The sequence below is a fragment of the Manis pentadactyla genome, chromosome 1 (genome assembly GCF_030020395.1).
Source record: "Manis pentadactyla isolate mManPen7 chromosome 1, mManPen7.hap1, whole genome shotgun sequence".
Lineage (NCBI taxonomy): Eukaryota > Metazoa > Chordata > Mammalia > Pholidota > Manidae > Manis > Manis pentadactyla.
In genome coordinates this window covers 115,425,214-115,445,093 of record NC_080019.1, presented here as the reverse complement: position 1 = coordinate 115,445,093, position 19,880 = coordinate 115,425,214, and the positions used below count along the sequence as shown (strand labels likewise).

Here is a 19,880-nt window from a genome sequence, read left to right as displayed (position 1 = left end):
TCAATAATAGCAAAAACAATAAAAAATCCAATTTAAAAATAGGCAAAAGACTTGAATAGAAATTTCTCCAAAGAAGACATACAAATGGCCAAGGAGCACATGAGAATATCCTCAAATTCACTAATTATCAGTGAAGTGCAAATCAGAACCACAAGGAGATATCACCTCACATCCATTATAATACACTATTAAAAAAAAACAGAAAATAACAAGTGTTGGCGAGGATGAGGAAAAATTGGAGACCTTGTGCATTATTAATAGGAATGTAAAAATGTTTCAGCTGCTATTAAATATAGAACTATCATGTGAACTATCACGTGATCCAGCATAGAAAACAGGATCTTGAAGAGGTATTTGCACTTCTGTGTTCTTTGCAACATTATTCACATCAGCCAAGAAGGGAAAGCATAAACTTAATGTCCATCAGTGGATGAATGGATAAAGAAAATGTGTTATATACATACAATGGAATTTTATTCAGCCTTAAAAAGAAGAAAATCCTGTCATATACTACAACATGAATGAATCTGGAGGACATTATTCTAGTGAAATAAGCCAGTCACAAAAAGATAAATACAGTGTGATTCCACTTACATGAGGTATCTAGAGTAGCCAAACTTTTGGAAATGTAACATGGAATGGTGGTTGCAAGGGACTAGGCAGGGGAGAAAAGAGGAGTTGTTCAATGGGTATAGAGCTTCAGTTTTGCAAGACAGAAAAGTCCCGGAGATCCACTGCACAATGTGCATATAGTTACTACCGTACTATATGCTTGAAAATGGTTAAGACAGTAAAAGAAATAGAAAAATCAGAGAAACAGATACATACACATTAGGAAGACAGCCATGTGAAGATGGAGGTAGAGACAGAGCTATGTTGCCACAAACTGAGGAATGCCAGCAACCACCAGAAGCTGAGAGAAAGACATGGAGCAGATTCTTCCTTATGTCCTTCAGAGAGAGCATGGCCCACTAATTCATTTTGGATTTTTAGCATCCAGAACTGTAACAGAATAAATTTCTACTGTTTTAAGTCACTCTAGTTTGTGGTATTTATGTTTTGGCAGTCCTGGAATCTGATACAAGAGGCCCATAGAAAAGAGCTTAAAATGAATGCACACTCTCATGCCTGGAGCTCCCAGTACTCTATTACTCTGTATTCTGCTATTCTACTACTGTTACTTTAGTCCATACTCAGACTTTAAGAATTCATTAAAATTTTATCTGGCTTCTTCTTATCCACTTTTATGGTAGCTGCTTCTTCCTCCCATGTTCTGCCAAAGGTAAAAACAGGTCCTGTGTCCCATCTCTCCACAGAAGGGCTTGTATCTCTTGGGATTTCAGTTCACCTGATTGCCTTGTGACCTCAAATCTACTGGGCTCAAGAGAAATCACTTTGTGCATTATCAGGCCTTTTCTCATTGTTAGGGTGGGAGAGATGTTCTCTTGCAATTTTCTACATCCCAAACAGAAACAAAATTCTCATCTCTTAATTTAACATAAACTTTTTTAGACCTGAGAAATTTTTAATTTTCCTAAATAATTTTTAAAAATCTAAAACCATGTCTCGAAAACAAAGAGTTTTTATTAGGAAGTTAGGAAGCTATTAGAGTTCTGAGTGGAGTGAATTGATGTGACTTCTGTTTTAATAGGATCACTTTGGCTGCTGTGCTAATAGATTGAAAGGAGCATGAGTGGAAGCAAGAAGATAAATTAGGAGGCAAGTGGAAGGGGTTGCAGTAGAGGTGATTAAATTCTGGTTGTATTTGTAGCATAGAGTCAACAGGACTTTCCAAAGGATCGTATTGTAGGTCTGAGAGAAACAGAGGAGTCAGGGATAATTTTCAGGCTGAGAAACAGGAAAGATAGCATTTATTGCTGAGATGGAAAAACCAGAAAGAAGTTTTATGGGAGGGAAGAGTAGGAGTTCACTTTTGAATATATTATATTTGAGATGAAAATTAGGCATACAAATGGAAATGTTAAATTAGCAGTTGTATGTACAAGTCTGGAGTTCAGAAAGGAGGTCCAAGTTGCAAATAAAAATGTTTAAGTAAATATGGTATTAAGGCCTTGAGAATAGATAAGATCATCAAGAGAAATGAGTCTAGGTAGAAAAGAGATAAGGTCCTAGGATTGAATTCTAGGCCACCACAGTGTTTAGAGGTTAAGAAAATGAGAAACCGACAGAGAGGACAAGAAGGAATAGTCAGAGGAAATTCCAAAGGGTGTGATGCACTGGAGGCCAAGTAAAGAAAAACTGGGGGAAAAATTTTTATCTTTTTTTTTCATCTTTCCAGGAAAAGATAAGTGATTATCTATGTCAGGGCTGTATGAATTATTTAATGACCATGCATTCAATTTAGTATATATGTACCAAGTTTGGAATCACTTTAGGATTTTAACATCTCTCTCCATTAGGGATATTGATAAAAATTTTGTTGATAATCAGGATTCATTTAGTTTACAGTATATCAAATCTTATTGTAAAATATATTATTATACATCTGGATATGTGTGTATATATATTATGAGTTTATTTTTAAATCTAGAATAGCATTTCCTGAAACACAAAAAGTTATTAAGACTTTATGAGCAAAAGGTGTTCTGGACACTTTAAAGCTTGGAAAATGATAATATGCATTATACATTTCAAAATAGCAGCAACATTTTCCAAACTTACATCATTTAAGAACCCTTTTGCTTTCCAGTCTCTTTTATGTATGTCAGGCATTCTGAGTAACATTGTTTAGGAAATATTGAATTAAAAGCCTGGGCACATTTTTCTGTCCTAACTGTAGCAAAATTTGTGTCAGCAAAGCTGGGGGATATTTCCTTTCTGCCACCTCAACACTTTACTGAGAACAAGATCTTACTGCTTCTGCATCACTTATGCTAGAAGATGTGATGACCTTTGCATTATTTTTACACTAATAGTTCTTTCTTCAGGTTTTCTACTGTTACTTTGAGATGCCAAAATGAAGAGATGCTTGATTTCTTTAAAATAGAACATAAAGTTCTAGAAAATAAAATATGTAAAGCAGAATTAGTACACTTTAAATTAGTTAGAACAATATAGTTGTAGAATATAGCCTAATTTGATATTTTAATCATCAACATCTTATACTTAATACTTTTGGTAAAATTACTTTCCCTTTATGACAATTGTCCATTTTAATGGTTCTGTGTTCTTATTATGCCTCCTCATATTCTTTCTTTGAAGTATGTTGGACTTTTTTTTTTAAATACAGATTTTCATTATTTCTCAAAAAGTCTAATGTTGGTTTAGTTCCCCTCTTTCAACCCTGGCAAACGGGGTAGGACAGAAGATTTGTCCTTAAGAAGTACTGTTAATCTCCAGATCAAAGATTGAAAGGAGAAAGGTAAAAAAGATGAGAAAGTTAAATAAAAGCGCATTTTGCCAGTGGAATACCACTTAGCTAAATAGTCTTAAAATACCAACTTCATTTAATGAACAACCACAGAGTTTACTGAAAGGTCTGCGCTTCACTCCCACCCACATCCCCAGCTTTATCTCCGGCCTGAGTGTATCTCCACAAGTTGCAGACTCAGTTTTAAATGATAATAAAAAGGGGGGGGGAGTGGCAAAATAGAATTAGGAACACATACAGAAATATATGAACAGAAAGACATGTCCTGTATAATGCATAATGTCCCATTTAACTTCACGGAGACACACAAGGTAGCTCTGCTTTGGTTATTATATTGGTGAGAGATCTCTTGAAGTCTAATTCACCTGCTTTACTCTCAACCCTCCACTCCAACATTCAGTTGTTGATTATATAAAAATTATTTTCCCCCCCAGTTTTATTGAGATACACTCAACATGTAACCTTGTATTAGTTAGTTTAAGGTGTACAACATAATGGTTTGATATACATGTGTAGTACAAAATGAAAAATCTAAGTTGCCAATTATCTACCTCCAAAGGAAGGAAGCCACAGCCACTGAAATCTCATACTACCTCATTAGAGTCACAGAAACTAGAATAATAAATGCTTTGGTTGGTATCTTTGACAGTGGACTTTCAAAAATACCCAAGTCCTAAGTTTGAATCAACCTTGGAAATGTCCTAGAGAAAATATAAACAGAGGCTGGTAGCCATGACTGTCATCTCTCAGATGTAGCAGAGATTTTATTATGGATAGATTGTATACATTTTATACCAACAGGAAATTTCCTAAAGCAAAAAGCAAGTTTTTTTTAGAAGAGTAGTTTCACGATTTGTTACAGTTAAATAGAGTATGTTTTCTGGGTTCCTATGTAAGACTCAAACGTCTGTGGCCTCTGTCACAAAACAAAGTTCATGATCCCAGTCCAATTATCATTTCTGTGCTAGCTAACTCTTTAATGAATTTGTAACCTGCCTTTAGCCACAATGGAGAACGTTCTCTACATTAACTCTACCCAGTTTAATGTTACTATTACAATTTTCTTTGTTTTGCTCTCTTTATGTATCTTCATCCTACTGTACTGTATGCATTTTTAGAAGCCATTTCAACTATTTTTAGTACAGAGAAACATATAAATTATAATTAATTCACCTTTTTAAATAATTTAGAAATATTAAGTTCCCATAATTCAGGTTATAAGTTTATTGTCCCACATATGTACCTCTGTGGTACAAGTTGAATTCATTCATTTGATGACTACGTTCTAAGTACCTACCATGTGTCAGACACTGTTCTGCATGCTGGGGGAAACACTAGTGAGTAGTATGACAGACAGAGATAATGGAGAAATACAAAGCAGGGAATGAGATAGGGATGCCATGGGGGCAGGGTGGGGGAAGGTTACATTTTAAATAAGACAGCCAGAAAGTGCTTTGAGGTTACAAATCATGATCTGAAGGATCTGAAGGTAAGGAATTAAACCACATAGATATCCAAGGCAAGAGCATTCCAGGCACAGGGAATATCAGTTAAAAGTTTCCAAGGCAGAAGAAAACTCTGCATTTCTGAGGATCAGCTAGGAGACCAGAGTGGCTGGGGCTAACTGTTAGGCGGTATTAAGAGGAGGAGAACTTTCTAAGGACTGTGGCTTATAGCTGAAGTGAGAGTGGAAGCAATTGGAAGTTTCTGAACAGAACAAGTTAAATAACCTAAAATTTACAGTACCTGAAATGTCTAAATGAAAACAGGTAGCTGTGGGAAGAATTAGTCCACAAATATTTATGGAATTCATATTACTTACTAGGATTTTCCTAAGCATTGGGCATACAGTGATCAACAAAACACTCATCAGTTCTTGCCCTCATGAAGCTTTAGTCTTGTGGGTAAGAATATTAACAAATGATTAAGCAAATAATCAAACTATGCTGGGTGTGAGATGAACTGGGTTATTTTTGAAAAAATAATGAGGGAAGGAGGTCTAATCTAGTCTGAGTTGTAGGGGGTCTTCTTAGAAGAAAAAAATATTTAAAGTGAGATAGAAGTGAGTTAGGTGAAGAGGGATAAGAGGAAGGAGAGCATTCCATGCAAAAAGTATCTGCAAAAATCCCTGAAGAAAAAAAGAATGGCATCTTCAGGGAATTGGAAGATTACTGTTGCTGGAGCTAAGTAAGCAGAGAATGACTGAAGATTTTGGGTTGAAGCTTAAGGCAAAAAGATACTTCAGTTTAAGGCAAGATACCAAAAAGGTTATAGTTGTATTTTTTAAAGATGACTCTAAACACAAAGAAATTAGTGGAGGGAAGAGTGAATACAAGAGACAGTCGAGAGCTATCACAGAGGTGTAGACAAAGATGACAGCAGCACAAATACATGTACTGAACCTGAAATGGAAAGAGATGTATAGTTTGAAAGATACTTAGGGAGCAGAAAAGACAGAATTTGATGATAGATTAGATTCATGACAGTTGAGGAAGTAGGTCAAGGAGTTTGCCTAACTACTTTTCTTGATCTTTTTCGTAGACAAATAATGTGATTCTTTTGAGGGGAAGAACGACAAAAAGCCAATAGAAAATGATGATAAGCCCGTATGCCACTGCTGCCAACTGTTATGCATGAAAGAGCTTAAACTTGCACAATCTATGCAGTTTGTTCTTTTCAACCAATGCGTGAAACTTGGCTATGACTGTTCAGAAAAATGAAGCAGTTGATTTCTACATTTTAAATCTTCTGATAAATATTCATGTTGCTAGGAGTATATACACTTATAACATTTGTAAGCAGTAAAAATCAACATTTTCTACAACATTCCATCAAATCTTAAGTAATCCCAGGGTACCAAGTAAAATTTTCCAGTATGCTACAGCACTAAAGAATTATAATTGAAATCTACAAGTCTTACAAGACATTCCCTACTGTTCATGGATAAGTCACCATTTCCTAACTGATGCCATCACCAAAAAGGTAGGTATCTGTTTTTAGAGAAACAGTTGAATAAGTTTATGCCAGTGACTTCTTTATCTTAAATCATTAAGGATAAACTCAGTTACTCAGAGAAAGAAAAATTGGCATTTTTCTCTTCTAGAGACCGTCAAATTCCTATATTCTCTATAGCCTATCTCCATGGAGTCCTCAAATAATGCTAAACTAAATGGGACTTCTTTGGTTTCTATTATGCCAGGAAGATCAAAGTAAAAAATTTTTTAAAGCAAAAAAAATTCATACAATCTTTATACTAGTATGAGATTGAACCAATCTTACATGTTATGACAGTCTGAGTACAAAGAACAGATGGGATTACAATATTAAATAAAATACCCTGAAGGCCTATAGGCTTTCTCTGTGCTTTAAAATTAAAAAGTATCTCATTAATAAGACCAAAAGTCAAACTGATATTGTTAATTCCTTTGTCACAAGTAGTAGTATGAAGTGAAAATAAACACTGAATCTCCTAAGAATCCAAATGCACAGAAAGGCATTAGTACCCCAATGATACTTCTAGATCAGTGACTGCAACTCAAAGGAAAAAAGCATTTTATTTAACGACCAAATACACAAACATACACACATTCACACATATATAGCTAAAACAATATTTACTCTTACCATTTGAGATGCATTGTGAAATTTTCTGCTCTGTTCATTAATTTTAAAAAAATGCTGGCCACAACTTAGTAAATAAATTTTGCAAACATGAATATGTTATAACATATAACTTGTCTAAGGCATTATCAATGCTAACTTTTAGGGAAATTTATAGTTTTCTTCCTTATAATTAGCCCACGAGAGTATTCTAGTATTCAGAGAAAACAAAAATTAACAGCCTTATTACTATGTATCCAGCTCAGACACAGTGCATGCTTTCAGTGTGCTTTAAATCACCTACCTTCCTAGGTCCAAGAGCTGAAGGAAGGACTGGCAACTATGTAACAGGACTCCAACATGTGTACTGCACATTTTATATTAAGTCCTTTTATGTACATTATCTCATTTGATCCTCACAACAAGCCTGTGAGGTAGGCAGGGAAAATACTATCAGATTTACTTTACAGATGAAGTTAGGGTTCAGAGAGGTTCAGTGACTTTCCCAGTTACTTCATAAGAGACAGAATAAGAACTTACTAACTTTAAGGCCGAGGGCTCTTTTCTCTAAACCACATAACCTCTGAGAGTATGATCTGACCTCAAATATTTTTACCACTTCAATTTCATTCTCTTTTTCTTATTGTTGACTTAATACAACAAAAGACCTGATTCTAAACTTATCATGCCTAGTTTATGCTCCTTTACCAATGAAAATTGTGGCCACAGGACATAAGTTCTTTTGGAAAGTACTGTTTTCTTAGCTCTAAAGGAACATAAGCAACATGAAAGCCATAAAGGCCAAGGGAACTTATGAAGAGAAATCAGAGGAAAGGCTATACAGTGGAGTGTATTAATGAATTTTAGTCCCTTTAATCTTCTAGTTTTGTGAGAAAGTTCAATGGAGAGCTTTAATGCAGCTGGGACTTGAGGCTTTTGAAGAGGATCTAAGTCTTGATGAAGTTATTCAAACTCAAATCTTGAATGCGTAATGATGGTAGGCCCCAGGGTCTTCAAAAACTTGTACTTGATGCTTTAAAACAAAACACAAAAAAAATTCTACTAGCAAGTCTAGTAAATTTTTTAAAATGGGTTTTGAAAAGCTTTAACTCTTCGACAAGTAATCAATCAGATCACTAGATAACATGTTGAAAGAACAAAAAAAGAAAACCAAAATGAAATAAAGACTAAAAAGAAAAGCGATTTAAAGGGATTTAGTGTACAGAATGGCTAAATGTTTCTGGATTATCTCTTTGATTAATATTCTTCACTTCAAATTACAACAGAATTTATAGAATCACCTTGGTCTGTGATCAGATAAACTGATTTTATGATAATTTCCTGAATCTCTTTGATCACTATCCAGGATATCCGATTTGTCTTAAAGGACTTTTGATCTTTGAAAGCATGACCAAAACATTTGTTGGAAGAGAGAATAAAATGAAGCTGATTTTATGTGATAGAGAGAGAAACTGAACTCAGAACATTATGGTTTGAAAATATTTAAGCATAGAGAAAAAGTAACAAAGCCTTAAAATGAAAAAATTCAGACCACTTAGCAGGTTCAAACAAAAATAATAGTAAACCTCACTGACTACTGCATGTCCACTCAAACTTGTTTCTTTTTGTGTTCCTATAAACCTGCCTTTTTTTTCAAGAAAACTTTAACCTTTGTAAAAGTAATAATAGCAGCTAATATTTACTGAGTCTATACTTTGTGCAAGGCACTGCTCTAATCACTTTATGTAGATTCATTCATTTAATCCTCATAATAATCCCATGAATTAGATACTATAATTACCCCCAATTTACAGATGAAGAAACTAAGGCAGAAAGAAGTTAAAAAATTCATCTAGTTTACCTAGCTAGTAAATAGTAGAGCTAGGACACTGACCTACAACCAATACTCTACAAAACTAGTTTTAATACAACAAAATTTATTGGACTAAGGCTTTCTTCAAATCAACACTATGCCATATCACAATCTTTCACTGCATATTCTGATTACAAAATATCGTGGCTAATTTAAGTTTTCTAACAGACTAATGTAGAATCAGTTTCAGCAGTCACTACTCAGAAGTGACATCTTCCAAGAATGTTAAAACAGTTTAAAAATAAAGCATGCTAGTAAAATATAAACAGTGGTAGAGAAGTACAGTTGGTTTTACTCCTTTTTGTGTGTGGTTTTATGTGGGTGTACACACACACACACAGGCATACCTCATCTTATTGCATTTCTCTTTACTGTCCTTTGTAGATATTATGTTTTATACAAATTGAAAGTTTGTGGCTACCTTGCATCAAGCAAGTCTATCACAACATTTTTTCAATATCTCTGAGTCACATTTCGGTATTTCTTGCAATTTCAAACTCTTTCATTACTATTATATTTGTTATGGTGATCTGTGATCAGTGATTTTTGATGCTACTATTGTAATTGTTTTGAGGTACCACGAACCATACCCATGTAAGACAGTGAGGTTAATAAATGAAGTGTATGTTCTAACTGCTCCACTGACTGGCCATTCTGCCATCTCTCACCCTCTCTTTGGCCTCCCTGTTCCCTGAGACACAACAATATTGACATTTGGCCAATTAATAACCCTACAATGGCCTCTAAATGTTCAAGTAAAAGGAAGAGACACATGTCTCACTTTAAATTAAAAGCTGGAAATGATTAAGCTTAGTGAGGAAGGCACGTCAAAAGCCAAAACAGGCAGAAAGCTAGGTGTCTTGCACCAAGTAATTAGCCAAGTTGTGAGTGCAAAGGGAAAGTTCTTGAAGGAAATTCAAAGTGCTTCTTCAGTGAACACATGAATGATAAAAAAAGCCTTATTGTTGATATCAAGAAAGTTTTAGTGACCTTGGACAGAAGTTCAAAATAGCCACAATATTCCCTTAAGACAAAGTTTAGCCCAGACCAAGGCCCTAACTTTCTTCAATTCCACGAAGGCTGAGAGAGGTGAGAAAGCTGCAGAAGAAAAGTCTATGCTAGCAGAGGTTTGGTTCATGAGGTTTAAGGAAAGGAGCCATCTCTGTAACATAGAAGTGCAGGTGAAGCAGCAAGTGCTGATAAAGAAGTTGCAGCAAGTTATCCAGAAGATCGAGATAATATGAGTAATGAATATGGCTACACAAAACAACAGATTTTCAGTGTAAAAGAATCAGCCTCTATCTTCTTGGAAGAAGATGCCATATAGAACTTTCATAGCTACGCAGAAGTCAATGCCTGGCTTCAAAGTACAGGAGGATTCACATTAGGGACTCATGTAGCTGGGGAATGAAGCCAATGCTCATTTACCATTCTGAAAATCCCAGGGCCCTTCAGAATTATGCCAAATCTACTCTGCCTATGCTCTATACATCAAATAAGAAAGCCTGGATGACAGCACATCTGTTTACAACATGGTTTACTAAATATTTTTAGCCACTGTTGTGACTTACTGCTCAAAAAAAAGATTCCTTTCAAAATATTACTGCTCACTGACACCTAGCCACCCAAGAGCTCTGATGGAGATATAGATGCCTGCTAACACAACATCTGTTCTGTAACCCATGGACCAAGAAGTGATTTTGACTTTCAAGTCTTACGATTTAATAAATATATTTGGTAAGGCTACAGCTGTCTAGATAGTAATTCCTTTGATGGATCTGGGTAAAATAAATTGAAAACCTTCTGGAAATGATTCACCATTCTAGATGCCATTAAAAATATTCATGATTCATGGGAAGAGGTCAAAATATCAGTATTAGCATGAGTTTGGAGGAAATTGATCCCAGCCCTCATAGACAACTTTTGCATGCTTCAAGACTTCACTGAAGGAAGTAACTGCAAACGTGGTGGTAAGAGCAAGAGAACAAGAATCAGAAGTGGTGCCTGAAGATGTGACTGAAATGCTGCAATCTTGTGATAAATCTTGAATGGATGAGGAGCTGCTTCTTATGAATAAGCAAAGGAAGTGGTTTCTTTAAGATGGAATCTACTGGTGAAGATGTTGTGAAGACTGCTGAAATGAAAACAAAGGATTTAGAATATTAAACTTACTTGAAAAGTGGTAGCAGGGTTTGACAGAACTGACTCTAATTTTGAAAGAAATTCTACTGTGGGAAAATGTTATCAAACAGCATCCTATGCTACAGAGAAATTGTTCATGAAAGGAAGAGTCAATTGATGGGACAAATTTCACTGTTGTCTTATTTTAAGAAATTGCCACAGCCACCCCATCTTTCAGCAACCACCACCCTGGGCAGTCAACAGCCATCAACACTGAGGCAAGACCCCCCACCAGCAAGATTATGACCTACTGAAAGCTCAGATGATGGTTAGTTTTTTTTAGCAATAAAGTGCTTTTTAGTTTAATTAAAGTATGTACACTGATTTTTTAGACAATACGATTATTACTTCATATACACTTAATTTTATAATATAGTGTAAACATAAGTTTTACATGCTCTGGGAAACCAAAAAATTCATTTTACTTGTTTTATTGCAATTTTCACTTTATCATCATAGACTGGAACTGAACCCACAATATCTCCAAGATATGCCTATATTCTATATCCTAATTTTTTGTACAGTGGGCATGGATTACTTGCACAATTTTTTAAAAGGTTTTCTAGTATGCCATCACCATTATTAGTATTAATATATACTAAATTACTATATATATGTTAAACTTATGCTTAAGTTACTAGGTAAGTTTGTTACTGTTCTATCTGAAGAGAAAACTTTCAATAGAGAGTAAGCTTTATGATAAAGAAATAATAACTATTACTTACTTAGCACTTAATCTAGGCAAACCTTTTACATACATTACCTTTACTCTTCAGTAAGTTCCTATTTTACACATGAAAAGATTGAGGCTTTGAATGAATAAACTTAATTAATAGAACAGTTAGTAGATATTGGAGCCCAGAATTCAACCTGTCTTTACTAGAGCGCATGCTCTTTCCATCATATTGTAGCCTTGCCAAATGCCAAAGTATCTGTCTTTTGGTAGTAAACACACTGAAAAATCTAAAATTCATATATTCTTCTTAAATAGAAAATATTGAACAGAAACTAAGTTCAGTCAAGATTATTATTTTGAACATCTATTAACACAGAGCTGTCTTCATCTAATCAAAAGAGCCCAGGTGGCTACAATCTTAAAATTAGTTGGTATGCTTTCTGACTTTCCTTGTCCCTGCTTGTCAATGTGCCTGCCTTTAATAGGAATACTCAGCTGCTCATAATTTGCTGTTTCTAATATACTGTGAAGTTAGATAACAGTTGATTAAGCCTATTGGAACTATGTCTTAAAAAAGTTAAATAAACTGAGTAAGGACCTGAGAAAAACATGGATTTTTTGTCTTATAATTTGGGAGCTCAGATAATTAAACTTATTTCCTGGTTATGGGTAAGTTGAGGTCAGTGGATAAATGACCAGTAGATAAGTTAACTATCAGCATTCAAATACCGGGATAATGGAACATATACTCTTACTACAGTAAATCACTTTATTGCACTATAAAAAAAAAATAAGGTTTGAAAGAGAATGTACCCACATGATGAGAAATCCCCTCCACAAAATTCCTCATGTTCAAACTCTATTAAGCAACCCTAATGAACAGAGGAGTTCATTGCCTACCAGCACAATCTGCTCCCCACTGTTGACCAGTTCCATACTTTCTCTAACTAAGAACTAATTTTGGCTTCAAATAACAGAACAAGAGTACTACCTATGGAGTTTCTCCAACTCTTCCAAAGTCTTCTGTTTTCTGAAAAAACAGTCCAAGTCCCTTCAATCTAGATCATCACAGTTGTCCTTTCATATAACCACAAAATTGATTAAAGATAATTCTCTTGTTCTTCATGGCATATCTAATAATAAAATCAGTTTTTGTATATTAATGTTTTGTAGGTTAATGGATCTAGTTAATTCACTTTGGTTATACACAATGGGAATGCTAGGAAAGCCTTACAGACAGCTCAAATTTAGACTGAATAGCAATAAATTTTTGAGATTCTCCTTTCTTTTCCCCCTGCCCAAAACAATACCACAAAACAGAGTCTTAAAAGATACACTAACCATAATCTTACATGTTGCTAGATTCTAATTTTTTCATTCTCAGGCTTTTGCCTACCTTCACATCACTTGAACCCTGTAAAGGATCTTAGAACATCCAAAGTTCTTTAAGCTGCTTTCAGAATCATGACTTAGCCCATGACAGGCCCTGAGGCCTTGAAATTCTGACTTTTTTTCTTTTGCACTAACCGGATATCTTCCTGTCTGGAATTTTTGGTTTTCCAGAAAATTTTATATATATCTGTAAAATAATATATATACACATTTTATATGTGTGTGTGTGTGTGTATAATGTATTATATATCTACTTGCATAGACATACACACACATACATGTACCTTCCCCAATTCTATGTTATCTACATATGACTTTCATGTTCATGTTTATCTCCCTTCTATAGGTTACCTTTACCGTATTTATCTTGTCTTAGGAAAACACAATCTACCCTTGATTTTAGTTCATTGCTATCCATTCTCTCAGCAAGAATGAGTCCCGCTCTATGCACCTTGCCCAATGATTTACCCCTTGTGGCTAGTAACTCTTTCCCCCAAGTATCTCAAGAAGCAAAGCATCATTTAACAGAAATGATTATGTGTAAAATACTGCCAACATATGGTATATAACAACTGATATACCATAACATGCTCTATTCCACTAATCATGACTCAGCCCCCATATTAGTGGACATCATTTTGACTTTAACAAGAAACATGATCGGTGGTATCATACAGATATGTACCTTTTATAGCCTATTTTCAAGCAAGTGTCAAAGAAAATCTCTCTACTCATAAAATGAAGATTATCATATCTTTACATTTCTTGTATAACTTATTTAAATCACTGTTACTATTATTACAAATTACACACAATGAAAGTGTGGAAAGACAAAGATGGCAAGGAAAAGCCATCAGAAATTTTTGCTGAGTCCCAAGTCAAATAATCAGCCAATTCAAAGTAGTATTCTCACTACAAGATAAGATTATCCATGTGTATCTAAAGGATCTTGCTAATTTACTGACTTTACTTACACAGAGAACAAGCCACTCTTTTACTTGTTCTAAACAACAAAAACAAAGTGAAATAATAACTAATATTTGTTTAAAAAGTGGAGTCCATAAGTAGCAATTCGAATAAAACAAAGTCCATCCCATTCAGTGATACTGAGAGGCTCAGAAGAACCATGCTAGTGCAATGCATACCTGGATTGCAAACAAAGGTAACAATATCCCTACCACCTGCTAAGGTCAGCACGATGCTATAAATTGTGAATACTGAATCCAGCAGGGCCAAGCATTTAGTTTACTTGCAAATCCTTATTAAAAGTAATAATCTAATGTCAAAGTTAAAAACCTCTTATAGTATCACCAAACCTTCCATGTGGCTTTGAAAAAACTTAATTCAATTGTGTAACCCCATTTCTTCCAAACAGGGCAAATAATTATGAGGACAAAAGCCATAAGGAATAGTAGTAGGCTCCCATAATTATTAAACTAGTCTAAAGCCTTGCTCTATAAAGATAAAAACATGTTCATAGTAAAAAATTCAACCCACCAGGAAGAGTATACAGAAAATATATGAATTTTCTTCCTACTCCAGATCTCTAGTTTCATTTTCCAGGAATACCTCTGTCAAGAGCTCCTTATACAGATTTGAAGGAATTTTGCATGTACATATTATACTATGAAATACAAATGACTTGCCATGGGAATGAGGAAGGAGATATCTAAGCTGGCCTGTGCATACAGTAAAACAACAAATTTGACTGGATCTATACTGTTGGAACTCAATCAAGAATTAGGAGAAGTGCAAATTGTAGCGCTCCAAAATCTTACAACTACAGACTATTTACTGTTAAAAGAACATAAGGGATGTGAACATTCCCCAGGAATGGGTTGTTTTAATTTGTCTGATTTCTCTCAGACTGTTCAAGTTCAGTTGGACAATATCCACCATATCATAGATAAGTTTTCACTGCCTAAGGTGCCTAACTGGTTTTCTTGGTTTCACTGGAGATGGCTGGTAATTACAGGTATGCTTTGGTTATGTAACTATACTCCTATTATGTTAATGTGTTTGCGCAATTTAAGTAGTAGCTTAAAACCTATACATGCTGAAGTTACTCTACAAGAAGATATGTCAAAGAAATAATCAATCTTCCCATGTTTTCTGCCGCCTGCTACTTCTATAGCTTTTCTTCTTCCTTCCTAATTACAACCCTTAAATAGAATTCATGCCTCATATCAAATTTACCGAGTATCATAATTCTTCCAAGTGGTAAAGATACCTCAAGACAAATGCTGGGCATAGAAGCTACAGGACATAAATATGCAAAGAAATAAAAAGCTAACCATTTCAAACAATAAGGCTTCTCTCTCACTTACCAACTTTACATTTCCCTGTATGGCCCCAAAAGATGACTGGTTAGCCAGAGACGGGTAAGATTCCTCAAGGGAGGAACAACCTAAGACAGGCACAGTCGCAGGGGGGTCATCAGGTGAGAAATTGGGGATCAACAGAGGTGAGGCTTAGAACCTCACCCCCCCGTTCTGAGAGAAATATTCTGCATACGTGGATGTTTTATTGCCCATGTCTAGCTTGGATTAATACATAGTCTACAGGCACACACTTGAGCATCTACATTTGCTCTCTTACAACACTAAACTATGTTTTCTACCTTTATCTTGTATCTACCTACCACTTCAGCATTTTATTAAAAATAATAATAAAGAGAGAAATGTGGTACTCACATATAAATCAAGTATAAAAATCAAATGAGTATTCATATTTGAACTGACTGTTTATAGTTCATAATGCATGAGCAAAACCGAAGGTTTCTGTGATGGCTGCCCTTGTACTGTTCACCATGTAAGAACTTATTCACTATGTAAGAATTTGTTCTCCATGTAAGAACTTGTTTGTTATGCCTCAGAAGATTGGAGACTTGACGAAAATTAGGCTTGGGGTGGATTAATGATTGCGCATTGAGCATTGACTCCCCTATACAGAATTTTATTGTTGTTAACAACCATTTGATCAATAAATATGAGAGATGCCCTCACAAAAAAAAAAAAAAAAAAAGTATACACTTCCAAAGGTAAAATAATAAGTAACCAGGATGTAATGAATATAGTCAAGATATTGTAACAGCTTGGTATGGTGATAGCTGTTACCTAGAAGTGTCATGTATATAAATGCTGAATCACTATGTTGTACACCTGAAACTAATGTAATGTAATACTGTGTGTCAACTACCCTTCAATAAAAAAATAATTATCTACAAAAAAAAAAAAAAATACAAATGAAAGCATTATACAAACAGTTCTATATTGTTTTTCTCAATTAACAATGTATCTTAGGGATTCTTCCACATCTCCAAGTATGGATCTGCTTCATTCTTTCTAAGAGCTGCAAAGTACTACATTATATGAAGGAATTTATTCAACCAGACCACTGTTGAGGTATATTTAGGTTATTTCTAGTTTTCTTTTTTATTTCAAATAATATGGTGATGAATATCTTTTTATAAAATTTTGTGTGCAAGCACAAATAACCCTGAAAGATGAATTCTTAGAAGTACTGCCTGGTTTTAGAACTGAACAAATTCTAAACAAGAAGCCAGAGTATCTACAAGGGAGACTAGGAAAAACTAAATATAATGCTTAGTGATTAAAAGGTGCTAAATATTATCACAAACTTAGAATTTAAAAACTCCAAAGCTAGGAAATAAAATAGAAAAAAAGAGGAACTTTACCCCCTGAGGAATGAATCACCTAAGAAGTTTTTAAAAAGACAAAGAAGAAAAAAGGAAAGAAAAAAAAGAAAAAGGAAAGGAAAGTAGTTTACTTTTTTAAAAAGACATTTGGGGGCCTCTTTTCTTACTTTAACCTAAGGCATAAAGTAAAACTGGCCAGAAGATTTAGGGCACCTACTATGACAGAGCCAAACTAGAATGTGCAATAATTTAAGTGACTATTTAAGGCCCCAATTCCTACAGGATATCAACAGGTTGATGTAGTCTACCAGGCTCTAAGATGTTGAAAGGAGAGCTCCCCCAAAAAGAAAGCAGAGCAGTGATCTTCCAGGAATAGTATATCTTATTGATCTCTTTAGTTTCTCATCAATTTTACTGGGTAAAATATGACTCATATACACAGAACAAACCTCTCTTCAGAAGGTCCAAATTAACATAATTTAAAGAGATTCAGTCTGTATTTTTTAATGATAATCCTACAGTTTCCTAGACTGATCCAGGGCTGTTCCATTTCTCATCTAACATAAAACACAGTCAACAACTTACCTTTCCCAAAGTGTTAGGATCTGAATGCCACAACACAAATTGATTCATGTTTTGGTCCATTGATGGTCCGTGGATTTCTTTAAATGAAGTCCATGTTAGAGTCCATAGATATCAGCATTCTGCAAAACTGAAAACCTCAAGAATGTCAATGCACATACCTAAGTTACCACTCGGATACCAACTTACTATGAATAATAGTAGAATAGTTATTATGAATATAGACATTAAGATGTGCAAAATTAGTGGACACAACATTGAACAGAAGATTGAAGTAGCAAAATTAGACTTATTTTTAAGACAACATAAATCTATAGGATCTCAAAACAATACCATATTTATGTGTATTCTAAAGGTGGCATCACAGCAAGAGCACAAAAAGATGGGGATGATTTGGATACCAACACTTTCCAGAAATTAGGTAAATGAGTTTTAACAGTAAGCAAACTTTTAAGATTTAAATGACTGTGATAATGTATTTACATATCTACTTTTGTGGTTTTTTTAACCTATTTTTAAGAACACCTTAGGTTTTTAAATCTAAAAATGCATACTAGTTTCTTCTTTGTAAAACAAGAAGCCATAAATTCAGTTTTTCCTGCTCCATTATATCCAATCTAAGATTTCAGAACCTCTTAGGAGCTACGACCTCATTACCTCGTTAGACAGCACGAAGCCCATACACACAATCACCTCACAGGGACTCCATCTAGAGAGTGACTCATGCTCAGATCCCATTACACAGGCCAATGTGTAGTCTGCACTTTTTCCCACTTGAAAACCAGAAACAACTGGGTTACTGCACTTGTTCTTTAGGTCTGTGCCCACTCTTCATCATATTTAAGACATCTAAGCAAATACTTTACAAAAAGAAACAATTAAATTTTGAGGCTTCCTACAACTATTTGGACGGAGTTAACATTATGTAAACACACCAGGTGAAACCTCTGACTGAATTTTTACAAATCACTATTTTCATTTTTCTTATGAAATAATTCGCATTTACATCTCAAATGTAAGAAATGCCCCAACATAAGAAAGAAACCATTAGGGAAAAGGGTAGTAAGTTCACACTGCTAAACAAGAAAGCACTTAGAACATGAATTGGAAGCTCAATGCTACAACTGCAGCTATCATCTATCTGATGGCCAAGTTCTCCCTGGTATCATTCACCCGTAGGATCTTCCCAGAAAAGTAAAAGAATATGAAAGCCGAATTAATTGCCTCATCTTATCCACCCACAGCAGAGAAAAATATTAAGACACACTTCTAAATATCAATAACCACAAAACAACAAGATCCTGAATCTCTACTGCACCAACATCCTCATAAACTACTGGTTTCACGTCTATACTAAGGAATAGTGATCCTGAAGTTCGGGAGATCTCCCAGCTGAGCCAGACTGAGGTTCGTGCATATATTAATCCATTACTTCGACAGCATCTAAAGAATGCCTAATAGTGGCAAGGCACTGTCCTGACTTGAGAGATGAAAAAACAAAGTCCCTGTCCCCTACTAGCAGAATAGAGGTGGGGGTCGGGGTAGGCGGGAAATGAACTCTTGGTCAGCTCTTATCAGTGCCCAAGCTCCGTCTCTCCACCCCCGAGTGCCAGTGCTCGGAGCCCAAGACCCCAATCACGACGGATTCACGGAAGACGCAATCTGACGATATTTCCGCGACGATCTCGGCCCTCACGACCTCGTTCCCAAAGTTCCTCGTATCCTTATCTCCCCAGGGAGTCCCACGCCAAGGAGCTTTTCCTCCAGCCACCATCTAATTGAAGATCCACCTTTCCCCGCCCGAGTTTGGGGCCCCGAACAACGTGGACCACCAACCCCGAATTCCACCCTTGCACCGGTCTAGGTTCGGCCCTGAGGTTACCTGCCGGGTTCCAGGGTTCCAGCAGGACCACCTTAGCCCCGCCCAGCCCAGCCCATCGCGACGCCCTGTACAACCAGGTACTGCCTCCGGGGCGTAACTTCCTGTGCGTCACGTCCTGTCGGACTTCGGCCCAGCAGTCCAGCTTAACCACCAACCCCCTAGTTGTCGTCACTTCCGACCTGTTCCTCGGTCTCCCCGGCTCTAGGCGCTGTTGAAATCTTGTTTATCCTATTCTTTTCCGTCTGCTTCCTTAAACTGCGGTTCTGTGGTCCAGCCCGGAGAAGTGCAGTTTTTGTTTTTACAACTTCTTTGCCATATTCTGCAACCTTTTCTGCTGCAGTCATTTCCCTCTGCTTCCTCTGTACCAGACTCTTCACTGTTCTCTAAACTCGTCAGCTAGAGGAACCACAAGATTATTCTTGTGATTTTTCTCATTTTCTCTGCCCCGTGGAGTGCTTGGAGTGCAGGCTCTGAGGTTGTGTTGCCCAAGTTCGTATGCTGCCTCTCACTTGTAACAGTATTAATTAGACAAGCTGCTTAACTTCTCTGGCCCATTTTCTCATGTGTGAAACTTAATACTAGTACCTAGAAATAGGGTTGATTTGTGTGTATTATTTGAGATAATAGGAAAGCGCTGGCATATGA

General features: G+C 35.7%; 1 protein-coding gene across 6 annotated transcripts in view; it reads right to left on the bottom strand.

The window, feature by feature from the left end:
- Positions 1-19,880, bottom strand: part of MAP3K13 (mitogen-activated protein kinase kinase kinase 13) — a 171,341-nt gene that overhangs the window by 134,779 nt on the left and 16,682 nt on the right. Inside the window, exons 1-3 of one of the 6 annotated variants that reach the window (XR_005022702.2) lie at positions 19,236-19,325; positions 17,357-17,483; positions 4,129-8,024 (exon numbers count right to left, since the gene is read on the bottom strand). The gene's annotated coding sequence lies outside the window, so the exon portion shown is untranslated. Of the gene's footprint in view, positions 1-4,128; positions 8,025-17,356; positions 17,484-19,143; positions 19,326-19,880 lie in introns of those variants that run through there. The other 5 variants (XM_057500775.1, XM_057500776.1, XM_057500778.1 and 2 more) reach the window with 5 other exon arrangements.